Source organism: Scylla paramamosain, chromosome 36 (assembly GCF_035594125.1).
Source record: "Scylla paramamosain isolate STU-SP2022 chromosome 36, ASM3559412v1, whole genome shotgun sequence".
Classification (NCBI taxonomy): domain Eukaryota; kingdom Metazoa; phylum Arthropoda; class Malacostraca; order Decapoda; family Portunidae; genus Scylla; species Scylla paramamosain.
The window spans coordinates 4,120,883-4,139,570 of record NC_087186.1 but is presented as its reverse complement, the minus strand read 5'-3'; the positions used below and the strand labels follow the sequence as shown (position 1 = coordinate 4,139,570).

The 18,688-nt window shown below is 39.0% G+C and overlaps 1 long non-coding RNA gene across 1 annotated transcript; it reads left to right on the top strand.

Moving 5' to 3' along the window:
- Window positions 1-9,241: 9,241 nt before the first annotated feature.
- On the top strand, window positions 9,242-12,666 carry LOC135090816 (uncharacterized). The gene is made up of 3 exons (XR_010262128.1): window positions 9,242-9,431; window positions 12,349-12,392; window positions 12,596-12,666. It is a non-coding gene; the product is annotated as an uncharacterized LOC135090816 (long non-coding RNA).
- Window positions 12,667-18,688: the final 6,022 nt, after the last annotated feature.

Genomic DNA, 18,688 nt, shown 5'->3' with positions numbered 1-18,688 from the left:
AAGATTTGAGCGAAGAGTTCAGCTTTAGAAATAGATGTGATAGCAGTGGTGCCATCTAGTTGAAATAGAGGAGGGAAAGAAGAAGCAAAGTTATTGAAGATATTTTTGGCTAGATGCCAGAAATCACGAGGGGAGATCTTAAAAGGTTGGAGAAAGGCTAGTTGGAGAACAGACTTGGCATGGTTTCGGGCAGAAATATAAAGTGCATGAGATTCTGGTGATGGAAAGCTTAAGTACCTTTTGTGGGCCACCTCTTTATCATGTATAGCACGAGAACAAGCTGTGTTAAACCAAGGTCTAGTAGGTTTAGGACGAGAAAAAGTGAGGAATGTACACCTCCACGCCAGACACTATCACCTCTGTTATGCGCTCAGCAAACAAAGACGGGATTCTGACACAGAAGCAGTAGTCATTCCAAGGAAAATCAGAAAAATACCTCCTCAGGTTTTTCCCAACTAGCAGAGGCAAAACGCCAGAGCACCTTCGCTTAGGGGGATCCTGAGGAGGGATTGGAGCGATAGGACAAAATAAAGATATGAGATTGTGATCGGAGGAGCCCAACAGAGAAGAAAGGGTGACAGCATAAGCAGGATTAGAGGTCAGGAAAAGGTCAAGAATGTTGGGAGGACGCAGTAGATATCTGCCGAAACGATAATTACTCCCAGTGAGGTCTAAAGTACTGTTCAGGAGGTGCTGTGAACTTATCATTAAACCCAGCTGTGACCTCACTGAACGTTTCCCTTTGTGTCTCACAACACAAGGGGGCAGTCACAGCCTGCCCTCTAAAGACAACTCTCTTCCTCCACACAAAACTACAAGCACCTAATAACACACACACCCTTCACTCAAAAATTTTAAAATCATGGCGACTCCTACACCAGCCTCGGAGTCCCCATCTGGGGAGGGGACCATAAATGTCCCCAGGTCGGACTGCCTTTCTGTCGACGACCCTAAGTGTCTTGACACCCCCCTCAACTTTTTCTTCATTAACTTCTGCAACATTCGCGGTCTAAGATCTAATTTTCAATCTGTAGAACACCACCTCTCCTCTTCTAAACCTCATCGTCTTTTCCTCACTGAAACTCAGGTGTCTGAGGCAACTGACAGTAGCCCCTTTTCTGTTCCCTCCTACTTTCTCTATCCTCATTTTCGATCCAAAGCTGGATGCTGCGTTTATGTGCGCAATGACTTAACCTGCTCTCGTGCCCACGCTCTTGAATCTTCCGAGTTTTTCACCATCTGGCTACGACTACAGAGTCATTCTCATACTAAATTTATCTATGCTGTATACCTCTCTCCTAACTCCTCTGACTATAAGAAATTCTTTGACTACTTAACTTCCAAAGTGGAGCACATTCTGACCCTCTTCCCTTTTGCAGAGATCTCCATTCTTGGAGACTTCAATGTTCACCACCAGCTTTGGCTTTCCTCTCCCTTCACTGACCATCCTGGTGAACTAGCCTACAACTTTACTATCCTCCATGACCTAGAGCAATTGGTGCAACACCTTACTCGTATTCCTCACCGTCTTGGAGATACGCCCAACATTCTTGACCTTTTCCTTACCTCTAATCCTTCTGCTTATGCTGTCACCCTTTCTTCTCCGTTGGGCTCCTCCGATCACAATCTCATATCTTTATCTTGTCCTATCACTCCAATCCCTCCTCAGGATCCCCCTAAGCGAAGGTGCCTCTGGCGTTTTGCCTCTGCTAGTTGGGGGGACCTGAGGAGGTATTTTGCTGATTTTCCTTGGAATGACTACTGCTTCCGTATCAGAGACCCGTCTTTGTGTGCTGAGCGCATAACAGAGGTGATAGTGTCTGGCATGGAGGCGTACATTCCTCACTCTTTTTCTCGTCCTAAACCTTCTAAACCTTGGTTTAACACAGCTTGTTCTCGTGCTATACATTATAGAGAGATGGCCCACAAAAGGTACTTAAGCCTTCCATCACCAGAATCTTATGCACTTTATATTTCTGCCCGGAACCATGCCAAGTCTGTTCTCCAACTAGCCAAAAACTCCATTAACAGAAAATGTCAAAACCTTTCAAGATCTTACTCCCCCAGTGATTTCTGGCATCTAGCCAAAAATATCTCCAATAACTTTGCTTCTTCTTCTTTCCCTCCTCTACTTCAACCAGATGGCACCACTGCTATCACATCTATTTCTAAAGCTGAACTCTTTGCTCAAACCTTTGCTAAGAACTCTACCTTGGACGATTCTGGGCTTGTTCCTCCCTCTCCTCCACCCTCTTACTACTTCATGCCGTGTATTAAAATTCTTCGCAATGATGTTTTCCATGCCCTCGCTGGCCTAAACCCTCGGAAGGCTTATGGATCTGATGGGGTCCCTCCTATTGTTCTCCGAAACTGTGCCTCCGTGCTTGCACCCTGCCTAGTCAAACTCTTTCAGCTCTGACTGTCAACATCTACTTTTCCTTCTTGCTGGAAGTTTGCCTACATTCAACCTGTTCCTAAAAAGGGTGACCGCTCTAATCCCTCAAACTACCGTCCTATTGCTTTAATTTCCTGCTTATCTAAAGTTTTTGAATCTATCCTCAACAGAAAGATTCTTAAACATCTATCACTTCACAACCTTCTATCTGATCGCCAGTATGGGTTCCGTCAAGGCCGCTCTACTGGTGATCTTCTGGCTTTCCTTACTGAGTCTTGGTCATCCTCATTTAAAGACTTTGGTGAAACTTTTGCTGTTGCCTTGGGCATATCAAAAGCCTTTGATAGAGTCTGGCACAAAGCTTTGATTTCCAAACTACCCTCCTACGGTTTCTATCTTTCTCTCTGTAACTTCATCTCAAGTTTCCTTTCTGACCGTTCTATTGCTGCTGTGGTAGACGGTCACTGTTCTTCTCCTAAATCAATTAACAGTGGTGTTCCTCAGGGTTCTGTCCTGTCACCCACTCTCTTCTTATTATTCATTAATGATCTTCTAAACCAAACTTCTTGTCCTATCCACTCCTATGCTGACGATACCACCCTGCACTTTTCCACGTCTTTTCATAGACGTCCAACCCTTCAGGAGGTAAACATATCACGCAGGGATGCCACAGAACGCCTGATTTCTGATCTTTCTAAAATTTCTGATTGGGGCAGAGCAAACTTGGTATTGTTCAATGCCTCAAAAAATCAATTCCTCCATCTATCAACTCGACACAACCTTCCAGACAACTATCCCCTCTTCTTCAATGACACTCAACTGTCCCCATCTTCTACACTGAACATCCTCGGTCTGTCCTTTACTTATAATCTGAATTGGAAACTTCACATCTCATCTCTAGCTAAAACAGCTTCTATGAAGTTAGGTGTTCTGAGACGTCTCCACCACTTTTTCTCACCCCCCAAGCTGCTAACTCTGTACAAGGGCTTTATCCGTCCACGTATGGAGTATGCTTCACATGTCTGGGGGTTTCCACTCATACTGCTCTTCTAGACAGGGTGGAATCAAAAGCTTTTCGTCTCATCAACTCCTCTCCTCTAACTGACTGTCTTCAGCCTCTCTCTCACCGCCGCAATGTTGCATATCTAGCTGTCTTCTACGGCTATTTTCATGCCAACTGCTCTTTTGATCTTGCTAACTGCATGCCTCCTCTCCTTCCGCGGCCTCGCTGCACAAGACTTTCTTCTTTCTCTCACCCCTATTCTGTCCACCTCTAACGCAAGAGTTAGCCAGTATTCTCAATCATTCATCTCTTTCTCTGGTAAATTGTGGAACTCCCTGCCTGCTTCTCTATTTCCATCTTCCTATGACTTGAATTCCTTCAAGAGGGAGGTTTCAAGACACTTTTCCACCAATTTTTGACCACTGCTTTGACCCTTTTATGGGACTGGTATTTCAGTGGGCATTTTTTTATTAGATTTTTGTTGCCCTTGGCCAGTATCCTTCCTACATAAAAAAAAAAAAAAAATTTCCAAGACGGTCAGGAATACGAGTAGGGTGTTGCACCAATTGTCTAGGTTATGGAGGATAGCCAAGTTGTAGGCTAGTTCACCAGGATGGTCAGTGAAGGGAGAGGAAAGCCAAAGCTGGTGGTGAACATTGAAGTCTCCAAGAATGGAGATCTCTGCAAAAGGGAAGAGGGTCAGAATGTGCTCTACTTTGGAAGTTAAGTAGTCAAAGAATTTCTTATAATAAGAGGAGTTAGGTGAGAGGTTTACAGCACATATAAATTTAGTATGAGAATGACTCTGTAGTCGTAGCCAGATGGTGGAAAACTTGGAAGATTCAAGAGCGTGGGCACGAGAGCAGGTTAAGTCATTGCGCACATGAACGCAGCATCCAGCTTTGGATCGAAAATGACGATAGAGAAAGCAGGAGGGAACAGAAAAGGGGCTACTGTCAGTTGCCTCAGACACCTGAGTTTCAGTGAGGAAAAGAAGATGAGGTTTAGAAGAGAAGAGCTGGTGTTCTACAGATTGAAAATTAGATCTTAGACCGCGAATGTTGCAGAAGTTAATGAAGAAAAAGTTGAGGGGGGTGTCAAGACACTTATGGTCGTTGACAGAAAGGCAGTCCGACCTGGGGACATTTATAGTCCTCTCCCCAGATGGGGACTCCGAGGCTGGTGTAGGAGTCGCCATGATGATTTTAAAATTTTTGAGTGGAGGGTGTGTGTGTTATTAGGTGCTTGTAGTTTTGTGTGGAGGAAGAGAGTTGTCTTTAGAGGGCAGGCTGTGACTGCCCCCTTGTGTTGTGAGACACAAAGGGAAACGTTCAGTGAGGTCACAGCTGGGTTTAATGATAAATTCACAGCACCCCCTGAACAGTGCCTTAGACCTCATTGGGAGTAATTATCGTTTCGGTAGGTGTCTACTGCCTCCTCCTACTACTTCATACATGCTTCATACATGGACGGATAAGGCCCTTGTACAGAGTTAACAGCCGGGGGATTGAGAAAAATTGATGGAGACGTCTCAGAACACCTAAATTCATAGAAGCTGTTTTAGCTTGAAATGTGAAGTTTCCCGTTCAGATTATAAGTAAATGAAAGACCGAGGATGTTCAGTTTAGAAGAGGGGGACAGTTGAGTGACATTGAAGAAAAGAGGATATTTGTCTGAAAGGTTGTGTTGAGTTGACAGATGGAGGATTTAAGTTTTTGAGGCATTAAACAATACCAGGTTTGCTCTGCCCGAGTCATAAATTTTAGAAAGATCAGAAGCCAGGCTTTCTGTGTTTTCCCTGCGTGAAATGTTTACTTCCTAAAGGGTTGAATGTTTACGAAAAGACATGGAAAAGTGCAGGGTAATATCATCACCGGAGGAGTGGATAGGACAAGAAGTTTGGTTTAGAAGATCACTAATAAATGATAAGAAGAGAGTGGGTGACAGGACAGTACCCTGACGAACACCACGGTTAATAGAGTTAGGAGAAGAAAGAAAGGACATTTGAGATGAAATTACAGAGAGAAGGAGAGAAGCCATAGGAGGATAGTTTAAAAATTAATGCTTTGTGCCAGACTCTATCAAAATTTTTTGATATGTCCAAGGGAACAGCAAAAGTTTCACCAAAATCTCTAAAAGAGGATGACCAAGACTCAGTAAGGAAAGCCAGAAGATCATCAGTAGAGCGCCCTTCACGGAACCCATATTGGCGATCAGATAGAGGGTTGTGAAGTGGTATATATTAAAGAATCTTCCAGTTGATGATAGATTCAAAAACTTTAAATAGGCAAGAAATTAAAGCAATAAGACGGTAGTTTGAGGGATTAGAACGGTCGCACTTTTTAGGACCAAGCAGAATGTTGGAAAACTTCCAGCAAGAAGAAAAGGTAGATGTTGACAGACAGAGCTGAAAGAGTATGACTAGGCAAGGTGGAAGCACGGAGGCACAGTTTCGGAGAACAATATGAGGGACGCCTTCAGGCCATTAAGCCTTCGAAGAGTATAGGCCAACAAAGACATGGAAAACATCATTGCAAAGAATTTTAATATGTAGCATAAAGTAGTCAGAGAGTGGAGAAGAAGGAGGAACAAGCCCAGAATTGTCCAAGGTAGCGATTTTAGCAAAGGTTTGAGCGAAGACTTCACCTTTAGAAATAACTGTGATAGCAGTGCTGCCATCTGGTTGAAATAAAAGAGGGAAAGAAGAGGAATCAAAGTTATTGGTGATATTTTTGGCTAGGTGTCAGAAGTCGCGAGAGGAGTTAGATCTTGAAAGATTTTGATACTTTCTGGTAATGAAGAAGTTTTTGGCTAGTTGGAGAACAGACTTGGCATGGCTCCGGGCAGAAATATAAAGTGCATAAAATTCTGGTGATGGAAGGCTTAAGTACGTTTTCTGGGCCACCTCTCTGTCATGTATAGCAAGAGAACAAGCTGTGTTAAACCAAAATTTGGAAAGTTTAGATCGAGAAAAAGAGTGAGGAATGTACGCCTCCATGCCAAACACCATCACGTCTGTTTATGTTATGCTCTCGGGACATAAAGACGGCTCTCTGACAAGAAAGCAGTAGTTATTCCAAGGATCCTGAGGAGGGACTGGACCGATAGGACACGATACAGATATGATATTGTGATCGGAGGAGCCCAACGAAAAGGAGAGGGTGACAGTATAAGCAGGATTAGAGGTTAGGAAAAGATCAAGAATGTTGGGCGTATCTCCAAGACGGTCAGAAATACGAGAAGGATGTTGCACCAACTGCTCTAGGTCCTGGAGGATAGCAAAGTTGAAGGCTAGTTCACCAGGATGGTCAGTGAAGGGGAAGGAAAGCCTAAGCTGGTGGTAAACATTGAAGTCTCTAAGAATGGTGATCTCTGCAAAATGAAAGAGAGTCAAAATGTGCTCCACTTTGGAAGTTAAGTAGTCAAAGAATTTCTTATCGTCAGAGTTAGGTGAGAAGTATACATCACAGATAAATTTAGTTTGAGAGTGACTCTGTAGTCGTAGCCAGATGGTGGAAAACTCGGAAGATTCAGTAGCGTGGACACGAGAGCACGTTAAGTTTTTGCGCACATAATCGAAAATGAGGATAGAGAAAGGATGGAACAGAAAAGGGGCTACTGTCAGTTGCCTCAGACACTTGAGTGTCAGTGAGGAAAAGAAGATTAGGTTTAAAAGATTAGATCTTAGACCGCGAATGTTGCAAAGTTAATAAAGAAAAAAGTTGAGGGGGGTGTTAACACACTTAGGGGCATTGTCAGAAATGTCGGACAAATGTCTGACCTGAGGACATTTGTGGTACCCTCACCAGATGGGGACTCCGAGCCTGGTGTAGGAATCGCCTTTATGATTTTGAAATTTTGAGTGAAGGGTGTGTGTGTTATTATGTGCTTGAAGTTTTGTGTGGAGGAAGAGAGTTGTCTTTAGAGGACAGTCTGTGACTGTTCCCTTGTAAGATTTAGAGAGGATGAATGAATGGACGGATAGATGGCAAATGCAGTTTAATGTCTACAAATGCAAAGTATTTATCGTAGGTAGAGGAAACCAACACAGTAGATACACAATAAGCAACGAAACTTTGGTAGGTACAGGGTATGAGAAAGATTTAGGAATTCTAGTTAGCTCTGAACTCCATCTAGGAAAACAATGCATAGAGGCCAGAAACAAGGGAAATAGGGTATTAGAATTATTTTTTGGGAGTGTTAAAAGCAGTAAGCTCGAAGTAATATTTAAGTTATATTTGCCGCTGGTCAGACCTCATCTAGACTACGCCGTGCAGTTCTGGTTCCCACATTACAAGAAAGATATAGGGCTATTAGAATCAGTACAGAGGAAAATGACTAAAAGGATATAGGGGATGAGAAGCATTCCTTACGACGCGAGGTTGAAGCTGTTAAATTTATATTCTTTAGAGAGACGTAGGTTAAGGGGATAGAAGTATTTAAGTGTTTTAAGGGTTATAACAAGAGGGGATGTAAGCAAAATTCTTATGATTAGCAACCACGATAGAACAAGAAATAACAGGTTCATGCTTGAAAAATTTACTAAAAAAAAAGAAATTGGTTCTCAAATAGAGTGGTAGATAAGTGGAACGGACTTAGTAATCATGTTGTTAGTGAAACACATTAGGGAACTTGAAGAGAAGATGAGACAGGTTTATGGATGGGGCTGATAGGTGGAAATAAGTAGGTATAATTTGATACAGGGACTGCCACTCAGAAGGTTCAAGAAAGTGGGCATGAGGACAGGTTAAGAAGATGAGGTTTAGTATATATATATATATATATATATATATATATATATATATATATATATATATATATATATATATATATATATATATATATATATATATATATATATATATATATATATATATATATATAAGCTTGGTCGCTTCTTGCAGCTTACCTTATTTCTTATGGTGTTCTGTTCTTATACAGAGATGAACCTCTGGCACGGAAGCAGTAGTCATTCCAAGGAACATCGATAAAATACCTAATCAGGTCCCCTTAACTAGCAGAGGCAAAATGCCACAGCCAACTCCGTTTAGGGGGATTTTGAGGAGGGATTGGAGCGATAGGACAAGATACAGATATGAGATTGTGATCAGAAGAGCCCAAAGGAGAACAGGGGGTGACATTATAAGCAGAAGGTTAGGAAAAGGTCAAGAATGTTGAGCGTATCTCCTAGATGGTCAGTAGATTGTACCAATTGTTGGTCATGGAGGATAGTAAATTTGAAGCCTAGGTGACCAGGATGGTGAGTGAAGGGAGGGGAAAGCTAAAGCTGGTGGTGAACATTGAAGTCTCCAATAATGGAGGTTTCCTCAAAAGGGAAGAGTCAGAATGTGTTCCTCTTTGGATGTTAATTAGTCAAAGAATTTCTTATAGTCTGAGGAGTAAAGCGAAAGGTATACGGCACAGATAAATTTAGTTTTAGAGTGACTCTGTAGTCGTAGTCAGATGGTGGAAAACTCAGAAGGTTCAATACATATATATATATATATATATATATATATATATATATATATATATATATATATATATATATATATATATATATATATATATATATATATATATATATATATATATATATTATATATATATATATATATATATATATATATATATATATATATATATATATATATATATATATATATATATATGTATATATATATTGAAATACATTTATATTGTATAAACGAAAACGAAATTCTTTCCAGAAATCTGAATTTTTAATGTACAAACCTAACTCATTGACATATGAAAAGGACATCCATTTTATACATTTAAAAATGGGTATATAGCACAAACTGAGTTATTTAAATATCAAAAGTATATTCACTTCACACTTGAATAGGAAGGAAAATTGAAAGACCAACTGATGGATATTTAAGTCCAGGGCAGCTGTCGTTCACTACCTTTCTTTGCCAACAGTGTCGTGGCAGCAGGTTTCACCTCCATAGACATACGTGTGTTACCGGCGCCATGCGCTTTACATTGCTGATTTTGGCGGTCTTCATGATGGTGAGTCACTTGTTATATCCTCCGCTGAGTAACTATAGCGAAGACATCAGTCGGCAATATTACATAACGTATATCTAGATCTTTTCTGCCACACTATTAGTGTTATGCTTTTAAATTGCGATTTTAAAACATTGCAATTCTTTAGCTGTCTAATAGCAGGAAATGTAATAATAGCAAACAGTGTCATTATCAATAACGCAACATACTTGGCCATTGCCTCGTGACCCAACGTAAGATGAAAAGAACTGTATGATTAATCATCGGTATTACACATTTCTTACTTTTAAAAATATAGAACATAAAAAATAAAGGAAGCTGCAAGAAGCCATCAGGGCTACACGTGTTTATATCTTTGTGAATTTTTTTTTTTCATTAACGGCCCCCTACATTGTAAATTTGAAGAACATCACAAAAATTTGTGTGTTTACCTTATCTATCAACTTTATGGTTTCTGTAGATCCATGAAAGCTGCATACAATTTTTCATCCTTTCATAAACTGTTGTTTATTGTAAATTTAATTGCAAAATATGATCCACACAGACATTTCATTTTCAGGAACCTCCTTGGGTCTCACTGAGCTTCACCTCACTCACTCTCATTAGTCTCGGTCAAAAGTCTCATTAGACTCAGAGAGTATATATATATATATATATATATATATATATATATATATATATATATATATATATATATATATATATATATATATATATATATATATATATATATATATATATATACATACATACATACTTCTTGTCCTATCCACTCCTACGCTGATGATACCACCCTGCACTTTTCCACGTCTTTTCATAGACGTCCAACCCTTCAGGAGGTGAACATATCACGCAGGGAAGCCACAGAACGCCTGACTTCTGATCTTTCTAAAATTTCTGATAGGGGCAGAGCAAACTTAGTATTGTTCAATGCCTCAAAAACTCAATTCCTCCATCTATCAACTCGACACAACCTTTCAGACAACTATCCTCTCTTCTTCAATGACACTCAAATGTCCTCCTCTTCTACACTGAACATCTTCGGTCTGTCCTTTACTTATAATCTGAACTGGAAACTTCACATCTCATCTCTAGCTAAAACAGCTTCTATGAAGTTAGGTGTTCTTAGACGTCTCCGCCAGTTTTTCTCACCCCCCCAGCTGCTAACTCTGTACAAGGGCCTTATCCGTCCATGTATGGAGTATGCTTCACATGTCTGGGGGGGTTCCACTCATACTGCTCTTCTTGACAGGGTGGAATCTAAAGCTTTTCGTCTCATCAACTCCTCTCCTCTAACTGACTGTCTTCAGCCTCTCTCTCACCGCTGCAATGTTGCATATCTAGCTGTCTTCTACCGCTATTTTAATGCTAACTGCTCTTCTGATCTTGTTAACTGCATGCCTCCCCTCCTTCCGCGGCCTCGCTGCACATGACTTTCTTCTTTCTCTCACCCCTATTCTGTCCACCTCTCTAACGCAAGAGTTAACCAGTATTCTCAATCATTCATCCCTTTCTCTAGTAAACTCTGGAACTCCCTGCCTGCTTCTGTATTTCCACCTTCCTATGACTTGAATTCCTTCAAGAGAGAGGTTTCAAGACACTTATCCACCAATTTTTGACCACTGCTTTGACCCTTTTATGTGACTGGCATTTCAGTGGGCATATTTTTTTATCAGATTTTTGTTGCCCTTGGCCAGTGTCCTTCCTGCATAAAAAAAATATATACATATACATATATACATAGATAAATAGAATAACTGCCTTCCTGTAGTCATTTAGCGATTCTTCCCTCTATCCCAGTTCGCACATTATAAGCATCAAACCACTACAACTTCCTCGCTATACTTTTTTTTTTTTCTACAGTTATTCTATGTATGCCCATAGCTTTGCCACACTTTAACCCAACTATCGCTTTCTGAACCTCATCTTTACTAATTATTCGCTAAATATAGGTTCCATCTCCACCTGCTTTCATACCTATATTATGAATATTACTGCCTCCCTTACTGTTTCGTCTTTTCCACACACCTTCCATGGTTCCAGTATCTCTTTGCTACTTACAAGATCTCCATCCTCTCTCTTCATTCTCGTACTTCCATTCTCCTCTACTTACTTCCTTCCAAAACAACTTATTCTCATAACATCTTGCCATTTCAATCATGGTAATGTTCCAAAACCAGTACTGTTTTTTTTTCTGATAATTTTGGTTTCCTATGCCACTTTTTTTTTCTGCAACATTTTCTCGAAAGACGTGTTTTATTTTTTTTTCTCTTTTAACAGCATTCGTAATCTCTTATTTCACCCCTGAGTTTTCTGTACCCCACCACTTATGGTGCTGCTATAGCCACTATATCCTTGAATACTTTAAAGACCTCTACATTTCATTCCCTCCAAACTACCGTCCTGCCTTGTCTTAGTCTTTCACATGCCTATTTTTTTTTTTTATACCCCTCTCTATTCTCCTTCCTGGCTAACATTTCACTAGCCAGTATCGTACTTACTTTTTTCTCTCTTTATCAGTATTGGTATTATATTTCCATCTATCTTCCATTTTAATTTTAACTAATGAATAGTAGTCTGACATCACTCTCACAGAAAGAGCGTCAATCACATGTTTGTTTGATATCTCATCATCTGCTTTTAATTTTCAATTATTTCTCTCATCAACAGTACACCACACAACTCTTCCTTTAACTCCCGCACCTCACCTCACTCTCATTTCCTTTAATGCAGTCAATCATTCCCGAACATTCCATGTGTGTCTCTGTCATCGTCAGTGTTCACACATCATTCAGTTTGCCAAAAGAGGCAGGCAAACCCGTACGAACAACATTGATATTTTTTTTATCATTCAAATGTGTGTGCTAATATAATTATAAGTTATAACTAGTTAGCAAGACGTCATGCATATCCTTTGCAGTGCGGATGGGGTAACATCAACGGCCTCAAGATCCCTTTCGAAGAGTAAGTAATTTTTTTCCTCAACATCCATATCAATTTGTATGAAAAAAATAAATAAATAAATAAATAAGATAGCGAAAAATAGATGCTGACACGTTCATTCATAATCAATACACAATAAAACTTGCCTGTGCTGCAGCTTAGTATTTATTTCACTTATACACAAATAATCCATTTACCTTCGTATGTTCTAGTGACTCTCATAGTTTCAGAGAGCTGTCGCCCTCCGAAACCAACCTCTCGGGTAGCGAAGGAGACTACATCGAACCAAAGGAAGGTGAGTCATAATTACACGTTCAGAATCTCTTGTAGCAAGAGTAATCATTTCCGCTCAAAGGATGATGTTTTGTGCTCATTGATTTTGATATATTGGTATCCTTTGTTAAGACTCATTAAATCAGAACTGTAAGACTTATGGATTAACACATATTATGAGACTTTGTGTGTGTGCAAGATAGGAAGTAGTAGATACCTGCCGAAACGATAATTACTTCGTGGGGTCTGAAGCACTGGATCAGCTGGGTGCTTAAAACTTACCATAACCCAACTGTGTCCTTGCTGAACATTTCCCTTTTATCTCACAAAACAAAGGGGAAGTCACTGCCTACCTTCTAAACACAACTCTCTTCCTTCATACAAAACTGCATGGACTTTACTTCACTGAAACCTCTAAAGTAATATGGCGACTCCTTCACCAGACTCAGTCTCCATCTGGGGAGGGATTCACAAATGTCTCCAGGTCGGATTGCTCTTCTGATATCAACCCTATGTGTCTTGACACCTCTCCCAACATTTGTTGTTTAGCTTCTGCAAGATTCGCGGCTTTAGATTAAAAAAAAAAAAAAAAACACCTCTGCTCTACTAAACCTCATTTTTTTTTTCTCACTGAAACACAGGTGTTTCAGGTAACTGACAGTAAGTCCTTTTCTGTTCCTTCCTACTTCTGTATCCTCATTTTCAATCCAAACCTGTATGTTTCATCTGTGTGCCCAACGACTTAACTTGCTCTCCTACCAACGCTCTTGAATCTTTCGAGAGTTCTTTTCCTAAGTAGAGCACATTCTGACTCCCTTCCCTTTTCCGAAGAGATCCATTCTTGGAGACCAGAATGTTCACCACCAACTTTGGCTCTCCTCTCCCTTCATTGATCATCCTGGTGAATTAGTCTTCAACTTTGTAATCCTCGACGACCTAGGGCAACTAGTGCAACATCCTACTCTTATTCCTGACCGTCTTGGAGATACACCCAACATTCTTGACCGTTTCCTAACCTCAAATCCTTCTACTTCTTCTGTCTCCCTGTTTTCTCCGTTGGGCTCGTCCGATCATTATTTAATATCTGTATCTTGTCCTGTTGCTACAATTCTTCCTCTGGATCTTACAAAGCGGAGATGCCTCTGGCGGTTTGCCTCTGCTAAATGGAAGAACCTGATAAGGTATTATGCTGATTTTCCTTGGAATGACAATTATTCTTTGTCAGAGACCCGTCTCTGTGTGCTAAGCGCATAACAGAGGTAGTAGTCTCTGGCATGGAGTTATACTTTCATTATTCTTTCTCTCGACCTACACCTTGTAAATCTTAGTTTGACACAAACTGTTGCTGTGCTATACATGATAGAGAGATGGCTCACAAAAGGTGGGCCTTTCAATCACTTGAATCTCATGCGTTTTATATTTCGATCCGGAATCATGTCAAGTCTGTTCTCCAACTACCCAAAAATTTTGTTAATAATAGAATGTGTTAAAATCTTTCACTTTTTAACTCCCCCCGTGAATTCTGGTATCTAGCCAAAAACATCTCAATTAACTTTGCTTCTCCATCTTTCCCTCCTTTATTTCAACCTGATGGCACCACTGCCATCTTATCTATTTATAAAGCTAAATTATTCGCAGAAACCTTTGCTAAAAAATTTAACTTTGCTCCACCCTCTCCTCCACTCTCTAATTACTTCATGCTATGCATTAAAATCCTTCGTAGTGATGTGGCCTAAGCTCTCGGAGGAATTATTGACCTGAAGGGGTCTCTCATATTGTTCTCGAAAACTTGCACCTTGCGTAATGGAACTCTTTAACTTTTTTAACTTGCTTACATTCATTCTGTTCCTAAAAAAAAACAGCGACCGTTCTGATAACTCAAACTATAGTCCTACTATTTTAATTTGATTTAATTTAGTGAAACCTTTGCTGATACCTTAGACATATCCAATTTTTAAATGAGTCTGGCTGAAGGCTTTAATTTCCAAACTAACCTATTGACAGTGTTGTTTCTTGGGGTTCTTTAATTTTTTTTTATTCATTAAGTTGAAAAGACTCCTGCCATAAGCATCAAAAATAAATAAAAAAAAAAAAGCTCACTGAGATGCTGGTCCCCGAACAAGGCCCGAAGCGATAGTAAAAAATTCGAGGATAACTTTTCTTCATTAACTTGTGCAACATTTGTGGTCTTAGATTATTTTATTTATTTATTTATTTTTATTTATTTATTTATTTTTTTTAACCTTTAGAACACCACCTTTCCTCTACTAAACCTCATCTTCTTTTCCTCACTGAAACACTGGTGTCTGAGGCTACTGACAGTACTCCCTTTTCTTTTCGCTCCTGTTTTCTCTATCCTCATTTTAAATCCAAAGCTTGATGTTGCGTTTATGTGCGCAACGACTTAACCTACTCTGGTGCCCACGCACATGAGTATTCTGAGTTTTCCACCATCTGGCTACGACTACAGAGTCACTCTCAAACTAGATTTATCTGTGCTGTATACCTCTCAAGTAACTCATCTGACTATAAGAAATTCTTTGACTAATTAAGTTTCAAAGTGGAGCACATTCTCTCTTCCCTTTTGCAGGGCTCTCCATTCTTGGAGACTTTAATGTTCACCACTAGTTATGGCTTTCTTCTCCCTTCATTGACCATGGTGGTGAACTAGCCTTCAGCTTTGCTATTCTCCACGACCTAGAGCAATTGGTGCAACACCCTACTCATCTTCCTGAATATCTCGGAGATATGCACAACATTCTTGACCTTTTCCTTATCTATAATCTTCTGCTTACGATTACCTTCTCTTTTTCGTTGGGCTCCTCCTATCACAGTCTCATATCTGTATTTTGTCCTGTTGCTCTAAGCACGCCTTAGAATCCCCTAAGCGGAGGTGCCTCTAACGTTTTGTTTCTGGTAGTTGGGGAGGGGCAAGGGGCCTGAGGAGGTATTTTGCTGATATTCCTCGGAATGACTATTCTTTCCGTGTCTAAGATTCGTCTCTGTGTCCCGAGCGCATAATAGAGGTGACAGTGTCTGGTATGGATACGTGCATTTCTCACTCTTTTTCTCGACCTAAACCTCCCAAACCTCAGTTTAACACAGTCTGTTCTCATGCTATACATGACATAGAGGTAGCCCAGAAATGGTACTTAAGCCTTCTATCACCAAAATCTCATGCGCTTTACATCTCTGCACGGAACTATGCCAAGTCTGTTCTCCAGCTAACCAAAAAATCCTTCATTAACAGAAAGTGTCAAAATCTTTCAAGATCTAACTCACCTCGTAACTTCTGGTATCTAAAAAAGGCTATCTATCCAAGGAAAAAAAATAAATAAATAAATAAATAATAATAAATAAATAAATAAATAAATAAATAAAAATATATTATATATAAAAATGATAAAATCTCAAATAACTTTTATTTTTCTTCTTTCTCTAATTTATTTCAACTTGACTGCTATCACATCCATTAGTAAAGCAGAACTCTTCGTTCAACTCTTATCTAAAAACTCTCCCTTGGATGATTCAAAGCTTGTTCCAACCTCTCTTTCACCCTCTGACTACTTCATGCTACCTATTAAAATTCTTCACAATGGTGTTTTCCGTGCTGTCGCTGGCATAAACCCACGGAAGGTTTGAGTCCCTTCTATTTTTTTCTCCGGAACTGCGCCTCCGTACTTACACCTTGCCTAATCAAACTCTTTTCAACTCTGTCAAAATCTACCTTTCCTTCTTGGTGGAAGTTTAGTGTGTTCCTAAAACGGGTGGCCGTTCTAATTCCTCAAACTACCGTCCTATTGCTTTAATTTCCTGCCCATCTAAAGATTTTTAATCTATCCTCAACAGGAAGATTCTTAAACATTTATCATTTTACAACGTTCAATCTGATCGCCAGTATTAATTCGTCACGTCTTCTCTACTGATGATCTTCTGGCTTTCCTTACTGAGTCTTGGTCATCCTGTTTTAGAGATTTTGGTGAAACTTTTTTTCTGTTGCCTTAGACATATCAAAAAGATTTTGACAGTCTGGCACACAGCTTTGATTTCCAAACTACTCTCCTACGGCTTCTATTCTTCTACTCTTGTAACTTCATCTTATGTTTCCATTCTGACAATTTTTTTTTTTTTTCTGCCGTGATAGACGGTCACCGTTCTTCTCCTAAATCTATTAACGGTGTGGTGTTCCTCAGGGGCTCAGTCCCTGTCACCCTAGCTTTTCCTATTATTCACCAATGATCTAAATGAAACTTCTTTTCCTATTCACTCCTACACTGATGATACCACTCTGCACTTTCCAACATTTTTTAGTATATGTCCAACTCATGAACTTCCTGCCTTAATATGTATTTCTACTTTTTCTATGACTTGAACTCTTTCAAGAGGAAGAGGTTACATAAGACTTTTCCTGTCAATTTTTTTACTAGCGATTTTCGACTCTGTCCGTGGACCGGCACCTCAGTAGAACTTTTTTTTTCTTTTATTGCAGTTTTGTTGTGTGTTTTTGGTCGGTGCCTCTTCTTCATTTTATATATATATATATATATATATATATATATATATATATATATATATATATATATATATATATATATATATATATATATATATATATATATATATATATAGAACGACTTAAGCTTGTGCATTCCCGGTTCTCTATTATTGATGTTGTGATAGTTTTTCGGGTTGCTTAACAACGTTCAAGTTCAGGCTTTCCACACTCAAGCAATGACTATTTCAACAATAAATTTGACAAAGTATTTTTTTTAAACATTTGCATTGTATTTATGATAGTAATTCTCGTGTTTGCCTTAAACTTATGAACCAAAAGGCGTTTCGACAAGGCAGCACATGGCCTTCAGTATGAATTTGATTGCATTGTTGTGGTTTGATTGTCTTCTTCAGAACCGTTCTTTAGGGAAAATTTCTTACACAGGTTTCCTTATCTAATATATGTTGTAGAGGCTACCCCTGCAGTTCATCTGTTTTTTTTTTTTTTTTTTACCTTTCTTTGTTTTCTATTTCAGCAGCAATCTCGGGAGCCGATTCATAAAGAACGACGAGGGCACTCAGTCGCAGAAGGCCAATTGTGGTAAGCTCAATACATAACTCACATTGGAATGATCATTCTTCCAGTCTTTGCATACTTTAATGTAATTGTAAAAAGAAACTTGCTTCCTGTGGAAGCCAAATGATGCCAAGCATTTGGGCTGTATGTAACTGCATTTCACTATTTTATTATTAAAAAGTAAATCGCATAGCTGTGTTTGTGTGAGAATAGCGGTAAAAAATACCAAGTGATAAGAGAGAGGATAAGACAGTCAGTCATTTAGAGAAGAAAGAGCCGATAAGATTCCAGTATATATATATATATATATATATATATATATATATATATATATATATATATATATATATATATATATATATATATATATATATATATATATATATATATATATATATATATATATATATATATATATATATATATATATATATATATATATATATATATATATATATATATATATATATATATATATATATATATATATATATATATATATATATATATCTTGAGGTTTTACCAAAGAGTACTCACATCATATAAAGTAGCAAAGCTCTTGTCCCTGGAATAAAGACTAGCAATTTTCAAAAAATGTTGTGGAGGATTGAAATTGTGATGGTTATTTAGTGACACTCATTAAGGAGCAAACACACCTTGCAGCATACTAGTAACTTTCGGTGTGCCAAAAACTTGCGGACATATTTCACGCTGGGGACATTTACTCCAAGAAGTACATTGTGTCAGGAGATTGAGAGGTGCAGATGAACTCATAAATAACTCACCTCTAATAAAGCAGCGCTAACATTGATTTCACTGTTTAATCATCTGCAGTGTGTGGCCGGCGCAAATACAGTCACCAGAATTGTGGGAGGCCAGCAAACTACCGTACACGAGTATCCTTGGCAGGTTGCACCTCTGTCTCCAAGTATTCAAATAGACCTTTCTGCAGGTGGTTCCATCATCTCCGATG